This window comes from Canis lupus, chromosome 35, assembly GCF_048164855.1.
Source record: "Canis lupus baileyi chromosome 35, mCanLup2.hap1, whole genome shotgun sequence".
In the NCBI taxonomy this organism is placed as follows: Eukaryota; Metazoa; Chordata; class Mammalia; order Carnivora; family Canidae; genus Canis; species Canis lupus.
Genome location: NC_132872.1, coordinates 12,093,414 through 12,104,334, shown reverse-complemented (window position 1 = coordinate 12,104,334; position 10,921 = coordinate 12,093,414). Strand labels below are relative to the sequence as shown.

General features: G+C 45.3%; 1 long non-coding RNA gene across 3 annotated transcripts in view; it reads left to right on the top strand.

Moving 5' to 3' along the window:
• The first annotated feature begins 2,013 nt into the window (after positions 1–2,013).
• LOC140625168 (uncharacterized) overlaps positions 2,014–10,921 on the top strand; it is a 208,792-nt gene continuing 199,884 nt past the window's right edge. For all 3 annotated transcript variants that reach the window (XR_012024543.1, XR_012024545.1, XR_012024544.1), the window contains exons 1-2: positions 2,014–2,279; positions 2,410–2,434. This is a non-coding gene — a long non-coding RNA (uncharacterized lncRNA). The remainder of the gene's footprint in view (positions 2,280–2,409; positions 2,435–10,921) is intronic.

Here is a 10,921-nt window from a genome sequence, read left to right as displayed (position 1 = left end):
ACGAAAATCAGAACTTGTTATTTGAGAACTATGAACTAGGTTTTGGAAAGGTGAGACACCCACTACTTAAAGCAACAAACTCAGCATTAAATCATATACTCTGTTAACCAAGCACCAAGTTTCCTTCTGTTAGAAACCTAAGATTTTTACACCTACAGACTAAATGATTAAAGTAATGCTAAAATCTTCTGTAATGTTCCTCCTGCATTACAAATGGTCTATTAAATCAGAGAAGTGCCAATCAAACGCTTTTGTAGTTTGAAAGAAAGGTTTAAATAACAAAGCATTTTTTTTTTTGCAGGCCTCTCTTTTTCTCTCTTTAATGTCACCTATAAATTAATTACAACAAATTTCCATCTTCTCTTGATAAAACCACAACCGAAAAAGATTTAGGCACTTAATTTTTCAGACATACTCCTAAAACAAATTCTTACTGAAAAATTAAGGTAGTCTAGCTTCTGTTTTGCCACAATTTGCTAACAAGACAAAAGCTCCATCGGAATTTTACAGTAAATTCCAAGACACAGATTTTTTTTTAACATAAAGTAACATTTTATTTATTTCAAAGCACGCTTAAAATTATAGGAAAAAAAAAACTTCTATCTGTTAAAAAGACCTACTGAAATATATTGAGAATGTTTCATGACAACAACAAAGGGTACAAATAAAGTTAGCTCTTCCTTTCTTATCATTGGCACTTAGTAAACACCTCCCTGCCCCTCAAACATCTGTAAATTCTTTCAAATTGTACTCTCTAAATGAAAAAAAAAAAAAAAAATGCTAGGTTTTAAAATTTCATACAAAAATCTTTTCTTCTAGCAATCTGAAGTATGCAAACTATATGTGACATTAGAATGTAAACTCCACAAAGACAGGTTATTTTATCTCTTGTTCACTGTTACATCCCAAGTGTCTAGAACAATTTCATGAATTTAAACATCCATTTCAGAAAAGCATGATTATTTCACAGAATAAAGCAGAGCCCATCAAGTTCCACTTCTGTATTGCAAATGTTTTAAAGAAGTCTCTCTTTGGCACTCAATCTAAAATATTTGAAATAATTTCTAATTCACTTAGAAATTCTAGATCCTTTACAGTAACTTAGTTGTATCTTTTATTGCTCTTCAAAATTGACCTAATTATTCAGTCAAGCCTTTCTTCTGGAAGTCCGATTGGTTAGAAAGCCCTCTTCAGATTTTCACTACTGAGATAAAAATAATTCACTTAAAATGGCTTCTTCTTTAGGTTTTTATTCCTAAAAAAGGAATAAAATTTGCCAAGTAGGCAAATTCATATTAATTTGACAGCAAGATTTGTTGGGTATCTGTGGGTCACAAAAACTTTCTGAACTAGCCATGTAGTAAACTGGCCTCACATCTAGTAGTTCTAAACACCCCCCCCAAAATTATAACTTTCACATAGAAGTTTTTCTTTCCTCTAAACTCAAACTGTCTTTCAGTAGCTACTCTGTGTGCACATAAGCTATCTATCTTCTTGCTGTAGTAGTAACCTTTAAATACTGGGATCTTAATCGAACTAGACAGATCAGCATAAAGATTTCTTCCCAAGAATGGAGAAAATTTGACAACTTTTTAATCATAAACCTTTTTCTTTAGTCTGTTAAAATTGGGACCTCACCATGAAAGGGCGTATTGCTTTGGAGGCTGGTAGACAGTTAACTTGTCACCTGATCTTCATATGCAAAAGGCCTGTATTCCACTGGTCTGTGAGATCTGAAATCACAAAACCAAAAATACCCAACTGCTGGACTCCCCGAGCAGCTACTAGATGTCTAAAAACTTACTTTTCTTCTTCCTCTCACCTGTTTACGTGAGCACCACATGTTCTTAAGCCTAAAGCCCTCCCAAACTGAGCTCCACGTAAGTCACAACCGCAATCTTAGGAATTAAAACCTTGAGCCCTGAACGGGGGGAGTAGTAAAGTCAGAGATTCCTCAAGGGCAATTCCAAAAGCTTTTTTTTTTTTTTTTTTTTTTTTGAGAGAAGACAATTCTCGAGAGGGCACAGTGGTATCAGCATGCACTGCTTGTGCATATCCACTTTGACACATTTCTGATGAAGAATGAGAAGAGCAAACAAAGATCTGAAAAGTCAGTGCAAATTGTTTCTTTCTTCTTCTTCTTTTTTTCCTAGAACTAGAGAAATACCTACGTGGAAAGCTGAAATCTGGGCCGGTCAAACTTACACGAGGGGCAGTGGAGGGCATATGTTAACTATTCCCAGGTCACTGCAGAGGGCATTCGGGATTAGGGCCGACAGGTAAGAAAGTAAAGCGTGTGCACGACCTGACTTTGCAAATGGGACTGCTTATCACTTACCCCTAATGTTTCCAGCTCTGCCGTTTATTTACAGAACCGTCCTTACCATGTATTTGTTTTTGTTTTTTTAGGACTTTCTCGACAGCAACAAGTCAGGTCAGTCCCCCTAGGCCAGAGCTCCACTTGAGAGCCTGCGGTGGGGGGTGGGGGTGGGGGGTGGGGAGGAGCGGCCCCTGCGAGCTGGAGCAGCCGGGGCTTAACCCTGGGCCAGGCAGCGAGACGGTCTCGCCTTTGGCCTCACCTGCATTATTTTCGGGGGCCGGGAGCCGTGAACACCACGCTCCCAAGTCTCCAGGGACTCAGCGCGTCGGCTCCGCTCAGGCCGGGGCTGCCCCGGAGCCTGCCCTTCGGCCGCTGGGGCGCCCCGACTGCTCCCCGCTCCCGGGGGGCGCGGACGGGGGCTCCCCGCGGCTGACCCCGTGCAGCCGGGCTCGGCGGGTGCAGCGCTAGGTGGGGGAGCTGCGCGCCATATTGTGTTGTTCGCTCGTGTTTATAGTTGATGTGTGCGCCTGGCATATGTTTGTGCAAGTGTGTTTATCAATAGAACTTTTAGAGGATCCCTGCCTCCTGCCTCTCGAGCATCCTCACAAAGGGCAGCAGCTGCGGGGAGGGAGCCACACGGCCCGGACCGCGCTCCACAAGGCGGGAGGCTGCACCTCTTTCAAACTTTCCAAAAAAAAAAAAAAACTTCCGACCGTTCAGCTATCGAAAAGCGTCAACATTTTTTTTTTTTTTCCCCATGTTTCCAGAGGGGCCCAAAGGGGCGGGGGGGGGGGGGGAGAAGGAAAGGCGAACGGTCCCTTCCCCGGCCCGCGCCTCCGGGGTCGCACAGCCAGGGCGGGCGGGGGCCGGTAGCTGCGGCGTCTGCAGGGGCGCCCCGCGGCCCCGGGGCCAGGGCACCCCCGCCCCTCCCCGCCCCTCCCCGTCCCCCCCAGTTCTCCGAAGACGCTCCAGAGACCGCGAGAGCCGCGGCCGGCGGGGCGGGGGAGGGGGAGGGGAGGGGGAGCGGTGGGGGTAGGGAGGGGCGCGGGGGAGGGCGAGGAGGGAGGGGGCGGGAGGGCAGCCGGCGCCTCTACAGCTCCGGAGCCCCGGCTAGTCCCCCTCGGCTCCTCTTCTTGGAAGCGGCAGCTCCAGGCGCGGGGAGTAGAGAGAAGAAGGCAGAAGACACGTTTCCAGCTGCGGGACGGCCCCTCCCGCGCCCCCCTTCCCCCCCCGCCCCCCGCCGGGTCGCGCGAGGCCGCAGCCGCCGCCCGGCGCGAGGACGGGCGCCCGGGAGGGGGAGGGGGCGGGGGCGGGGGCGGGGAGGGGCGGGGGCGGGGCGCGGCGCGGGGGCGCGGAGGTGCGCGCGCACTCGGCCGCCGCCGGCCCGCGGACCCGCCGCTCAGACTCGCCCCCCCCAACCCCACCCCAGTCCCCTCCTTGCCCGTCCCGTCGCCCCCCACTCCAGGGCCTCGCGGACGCCTCGGCCCCCTCGCGCGCGCACACCCCTCCCTCCCGCCCGCCCCGCAACAAATTAGAGTTTTGGGGGTTACCTCCTCGCGCTCTTTAATCTTCTTTCCTCAACTCCTAAACTTCCCCCCGCCCCTACTTCTTCGGCAGAAGGCCCACATTGGGCGCCTCACGCCGCGCACCCCCGCTCCTCTGCGCCTATTGGCTCGCTCCTACGCCACTCTTGGCTTCCGCGAGCCAATAAGAGCGGGACGCCCCTCGTGAGGGTGCCGCCCATAAACAAAATGCACTCTTCCTCCTCCTCGCCCAAGTCCCCGCCCCCGTCGGCTTCTTTCCTCATCTCTACCACCTTGGATTGGACTAGGAGAGGCCCAATCCGCTATCTCAAGCACCCATTGGGGGGCGGAAACTTCGCTCAGACGATCGTCGACAGGCGATTGGCCGGCCGTCTTCCCACTCCCCCCAACCCCGCCCGCCCCTTCGCCCACTCCGGAGAGGTCAGTCGCGTCTCGCCGTTCAGTGATCCGAGAGCTGGAAGGCGATTGGCCGAGGCCGCCCGTCAGGCCGGATTGGAGTGAGCCGTGATTGGCCAGCACCGACACGATCAGGTTAGGTTGTCTCCTCCTCCGCCCCGCCCCCCTGTTTCCTCCGCCCCCCCCGCAGCCCCCTCCCGACTGCTTTTACTTTCTACGCATTTCTATTTCCTCCTTTATTTATTTATTTGTGATAAACTTAAATGACCCGGCGACGGAGGCGGGACTGGCGGCCAGGCCGAGGATGACGAGGGCCGGCCCGGGGCCAATAGCCGAGGGGACTGCGGGGTGAGGGGCAGCTTCGGCGGCCAGTGAGAGGCAGGTGTCTGGAGCGCGCTGGGCCGGTGGAGCCGGGATGCCCCAGCGGAGGCGGCGGTTACCCGCTGTCTGGCGCGGCGAGCCGGCGGGGGGGGGGGGGGGGGGGCGCCGCGGGGGTGCAGGGGGGGCGGCGCGGAGGTGACGGGGGGTCGGCAGGGGGGCGCCGGGGGGTGCAGTGGGAGCGGGTGCAGGGGGGCGGCGAGGAGGTGACGGGGGGTCGGCAGGAGGGGCTCCGGGGGGTGCAATGGGAGCGGGTGCAGGGGGGCGGCAGGGAGGTGCAGGGGGGCGCCGGGGGGTGCAGTGGGAGCGGGTGCAGGGGGGCTCCGGGGGGTACAGTGGGAGCGGGTGCAGGGGGGCGGCGAGGAGGTGACGGGGACCGGCAGGGAGGTGCAGGGGGGGTGCAACGGGGGGATGCAGGGGAGCGGGTGCAGGGGGGTCAGGGGGGCGGCGGGGAGGTGACGGGGGGCCGGCAAGGGGGTGCAGGGGGGGCGCTGGAGGGATGCAGTGGGGGCGCCGGGGGGTGCAGGGGGAGCGGGTGCAGGCGGGGCGCCGGGGGGCTGCGGGGGGGGGTGCAGGGGGGGCGGCGGGGGGGTGTGGCCGGTGCAGACCGCTGAGGCCGCGGGACCGGAGCTGGAGCGGGGGTGGGCGAGTCGGCGGCGCGCGGGGTCAGCCCGGGGCGGGCTGCAGGTCGCGGCGCCGCGGGGTCAGCAGAGGCCGCCGCAGAGCCCGGGCTCCTCCGAGGCAAAATCGGCCCATCGAGGAGGTCTAGGAAAACACTGTGTGTGAAACGGTTCGTAGTAAGCCGCCCTTAATAAAAAACGAGGATATTATCCTAACGGGAATCCTAACGGGAAAAACAGATTATGTTTCTTATTACCCAACCCCCCGAAGTACCGACGACACCAGCGGAGCCCGGAAAATTCAATATCCCCAGGGCTTAGAAGGAACAAATAAAGCAACACGGAAAATTAAATGCGGTTCAGATGCTTCAATAAAACCTTCATCCTCATCCATTTGTCACTCAACATAGCGCTCCCCAGAGCCAGATCCTTACCAAGTGTTAGTCCAGTGCTCAGGCCTTGCGGGGGCATGAGGCTCCAGGCCAGCAAGATGCTCAGGAAGGATTCCTAAAAAGGCGTAAGATTGGGGGCGGGAGGAAAGGGGTATTCCCTTTTACTAAACAACAACAAAAAAAATTTTTTTCTGCCAAAAGAAGAAGTTGCACTTTTTAGGGAACTTCGATAACAATGATTTATCACAAATTAAGGGACTTTATGAAAAATACCATGCATACAAAGACTTGACTGTATATGCAGTTTGAAAACTCTCTTTGGTGGAACATGCATTTGATGTGTAGTTTCTAATAAGTGTTCTCTGAATTTTATCTGACTTCGTCGGGACATAGAGTATTCATTAAAGAAAAAGTTATTCATGACACTTTGATAGAGCTGGGCCAGGCCGACTTTATTCAGGACCATTGAGATACAGGTACAGATGGATAGGACCACTGTGATAGAATTTTGCAGCGGGAGCAGAAGACTGGGCCAAAATGCAACTACATCATGGACAAGTGGGAATTTTAACCAAGGAGCAAGGTGAAGGCTGGTGGATGGAGGATTACTACAAGGCAACATCAGGGAATTTTGGCTAAACCCACCTAAAAGCATTCTTGCTGAAGACAGGCCAAGGTGACAAGGCGTCACCTGGAGAATGGTGGAAGATGAGGAACCTGATCATATGTGAAGAGTGATCAGATTGGGGGTGGAGGAGTGATCCTTGCTAAACGGACTGACAAGGGTTCTTAACTGAAACAGAATCGTACAAGGAAGCACACAGATGCCTGCCTTTGATTAGGAGTCTTTGGCAGAACCTAAGCACAAGAAATCGGCCCCGGTTAAAAAAAAAAAAAGGAAAAGCCTTGACCTCATAAGTACAATTAGATCTATCTTTTGAGGAAAATATAAGGGTCTCAGAATCTGTAAAATTATTGCATCAAACGTAAAGTACAAATTGCTATTGAATCTGGAAGTTAAAATATTTTAGAATTCATGTATAAATCTTAGTTGAAAAGTGATATAGTGAGTGTAACAAGTGTCCATACAGAATACTCAGCTTTAGACGAGAAAATTCTGTAAAATGTAACAGGTGTTTAGTTAATCCCTTAGCTTTTTCAAGAGACAGTGGCCACTCCTATGTACTGCTTAAAACTCATCCTTTGCAACAAATTTTTAAAGGTATTATTCAATGTACTAGCATTGAGACTTGTTAGGATTATAATGTAAGTCATTAGGAAAGCAGTGTAAAATATTCTAATTATATTCTAACTTATAAATATTTGTAAAATATTCCAATTTATATATAGTTTTCCTGATGTGAGGATCTGGGGTTAGAATGCTCTAAAAGGTGTACTTCTAAAAGGTATAAAAAAAGGTATAGTTTTCTAAAGGTATACTAAAAGGTATACTTCAGTCTTTATATTTACATTACCTACCCACAGACCTGAACCTCCAACCCCTCCCCACCCATACACACAGATACACCAAGATCCCAAAAGATGCAGCAAGAATTCCATTACTTGTATCAAAGGGTAACAAAGATGTTTTCTTGGTTTAGCAATTAGTAGAATTGAGAAAAGGGATACAACAAGAATGATGTGGTAACAAAGAATGCAAGGGTGATGAAGGAGGCGTGATTGAGAGAAAATGAAAACAAAAGTAATGATTGCTTAGGGAAGAATTTTATAAGAAATTTCAATATCTATTACCTTCACAGATCTTAAATAGTATACAATCCCTAAAGTTTCAAAGTGCATTAAAAGAGGTCAGACTAGCAGTAAGTGAATTCTTCCTACGTTAGAAATGAGGACACTTAGACTTTGAATGCTATATCCGTGTCACAAGTGGCAGAGCTTGTTTTCAAACTTAAGCCTGTCTTCCTTTTTTTGCTATGCCATTTACTCATCCATTCATTGAAGAAATACTAAGTGCGTTTCCTCATAAAAGATATATTTATGAGCATTTAAAAATCTCCAGGAACTAAAGATACACAAGATATGGCATTTTTGTCCAAATATGTCTCCAGTATTAGGAGATAAATAGTGAATAAATTACTATGCTGTGTACATAAGCGATATATACAACATGGGAATTACAGAAGAGAAAATGTCTAACTCTTAAGAATCTGAGAATATTTGCTATACACTGAACTCACCACTATACTGAATACAAAAGTTAATCAAATTAGATCATGCTCTCAAGGGATTTAGATTCTAATAAGTTGCCAAGTAGACATTAACAGTAAAAGAACTATATTTCTAGGCAAAACAAGAAGAGTCTTAATGATGGAATAAATAGTTACGGGAGGTCAGAAAAAAAATACTGTTTACATCTTGAGGAATGGGGGTAGGAAATCAGGAAAATCTTAATGGAAAGAGTGACTTTTGAGATGGTCTTTGAAGGGTGTGTTAGAGAACTTAGCACCTTTCCTCACATAAAACCATATACAAAAATATATATATATAATATATGTAACATTTATATAATATTTTAAATATATATATTTAAATATATAACATATAATTTTATAATATATAATATATATATAATATTTACTCAAAGACAGGTACCTCTCTATATATGTGCTCACCATTAACCTGAGCAGATAGCAGTGAATAAAAATATTAAAAGAGAAATGAGTCTGTAATAGTGAAATAAAGTTGAGTTCAACATCCAAATGTTTTTTTGTTTTGTTTTGTTTTGTTTTTTAACATCCAAATGTTTTAGGACAACATGCTAATAATGACGGTTAGACAACTCCGTCTAAAGCAGCTAAAGGAAGATTTCCATAAATCCAGTTAACCCAAGTGTGATATAAGTTAATCAGACCCTAGATGCTTATTTAAGATTTGCCTTAACCCCTGCCATATGGGAAAAGCATGAAGCCCTTTATAATATTACATTGGATTTGCAGTGGGTTATGTTTTCCTAAGTTCCTGTACCCAAACACTCATTTCTTTGCATATTTCTCTTTTGCCCCAAGCCATTGACTTAAATGGGAAATTCACAACAGAGCCATGAGTTTCCTCCAAAACCTCATTCACATAATGAAAATATAATGGACTTGGCTAAAGACTGTGATATTAGGGAAAAGAAAGTAGAGGGAGTGGAGAAGAAGAAGAAATCTACTAACGGGTGTGGGGTTGGCCCAGGGTAGACAAACCAAATGGGAACAGAAGAGAATCCAGCAACAGATTCATGCTCATGCATAAATGGCCTTTTGATAATGTAATGGATCATCAACACAGATTACTGGAAAAAAAGATTATTCAATAAATGGTAGAATATAAAGGAAATTGAATCTCTCGTTTACAAAAGGTATAAAAAATCAGGGGCACTGGGGGCAACTCGGTGGCTCAGTGGTTGAGCATCTGCCTTTGGCTCAGGGCGTGATCCCGGGGTAGTGGGATCGAGTCCCACATCAGGCTCCCTCCAAAGAGCCTGTTTCTCCCTCTGCCCATGTCTCTGCCTCTCTGTGTGTTTGTCTCTCATTAATAAAGTCTTTAAAAAGAAATCAGGGGCACCAGGGTGGCTCAGTTGGTTAAGCATCTGCCTTTGGCTTAGGTCATGAATAAAATCTTAAATAAAAAAAACAGATGTAAAAATCAATTTCAGGTCCTAATAGGAACTAGATTATGTGTTCGACCTGCAAATGGGAAGTGGGCACTATAATTGATGGTTCTGTTTGAATTACATGACTTGATTCTGGGAGGAACAGTCCCACAAAGGAGCACAGGATAAACAAAAACAATAGGTGTACAGCATAGCAAAAAGCTCAGGGATCTCCTTCAGTCCCTAAACCCAGTTGTGCCTGGAACCAACTATATCCTTATCATTCTTAATTATCACAAGTCAATGATTTTCTTTTAATTGGTTAAGGTGGTTTGAATTATCACAAGTCAATGATTTTCTTTTAATTGGTTAGGATGGTTTGTGTCACTTGCAATTTGACATTTGTCTTAGTTGATGTTCATTGGTAATTTTAGTTTTATTTAAATAAATCACACAAAGTTTCATCATTACCTCTGAAAATAGCTTATATTCGTTTTCCACAACTGTACACAGGGACATTTTTTCCATTACCATTTTTATTACTTTCATATAGAAAAACTATTTGTCTTTATGTATTGACTTTATATGCAGACATCTTACTTAGCAAACACAAGATTTAACAGTTGATTCTCTTGATTTTAAGACAAAATTCATATCATCTAATAGTGATAATTTCCCTCTCTTTTCAGTATTTGTTATCCATTGTTTCTCTTTCTTATTTTATTTTGTTGACCAGACTGACAGCAAAATGTTGAATAGTAGTTATGGTATAGTGCATTTTTGTCTTAGTTCTGAATTGTTGATGCTGTGCGTTTATGTTTCTTGCTGAAAGCTCTGTTAAAGCAGTTGCTGCATATTCATAGTTTCCAAAGTATTGTATCTTAAAAATCATGAATGAGTTTTGAATTTTATCAAGTATCTTTTCTAAATGTATAAAATAATAATGATTATTTTCCCTTTATTCTATTAATGCATTGAATTATAATGATAGATTTACTGGTGTCGAACCATTCTTCCATTTCTAAATAAATTTTTAATTATATTATAGTTTAAAGAATAATGTACTTAATTTACTAATATTTTTGTTTTGGAATTTGAAAACTTCAGAGATTGATGTTCATGAGTAGGATGAACCTTGTTCAGCCCTTATCTAATTTTGAGATTTTTATCAGGCTAACCTCGTAGATTCAGTTGGGAAAATTATGTCTTTTACCATATTTATGGTTTTTATTTACTTTTTTTTTTCAAGAATAGATCTTTATCTATTATCTTAATTCTATAGTTTTTGGTCACTATATCTATCTACCTCCTCCTGAGTCATTTTGATAAGTTAAATTTTCTTAGAAAAGTATTCCTTTCTCAAATTCATTTTTTTTCAAATTTACTTTTTAATTTACATAGTATTATTTTATTTTAATCACTAGTCTATTTTTAAACTCCACTTGTTTTACTTTTTCTTTTTTTATTTATTTCAGAGAGAGAAAAATGCACAAAGCAGGGGGAGCCACAGAGGAATAGGGAGAAGCAGGCTCCCTAGCCAACACGAAGCCCGACATAGGGTTCGATCTCAGGACCCTGGGATCATGACCTGAGCCAAAGGCAGACATTTAACCAACTGAGCCACGCAGGCGCCCCTCACTCATCTTGTTTAAGTGGCCATAACTGGTGTTTTTGAC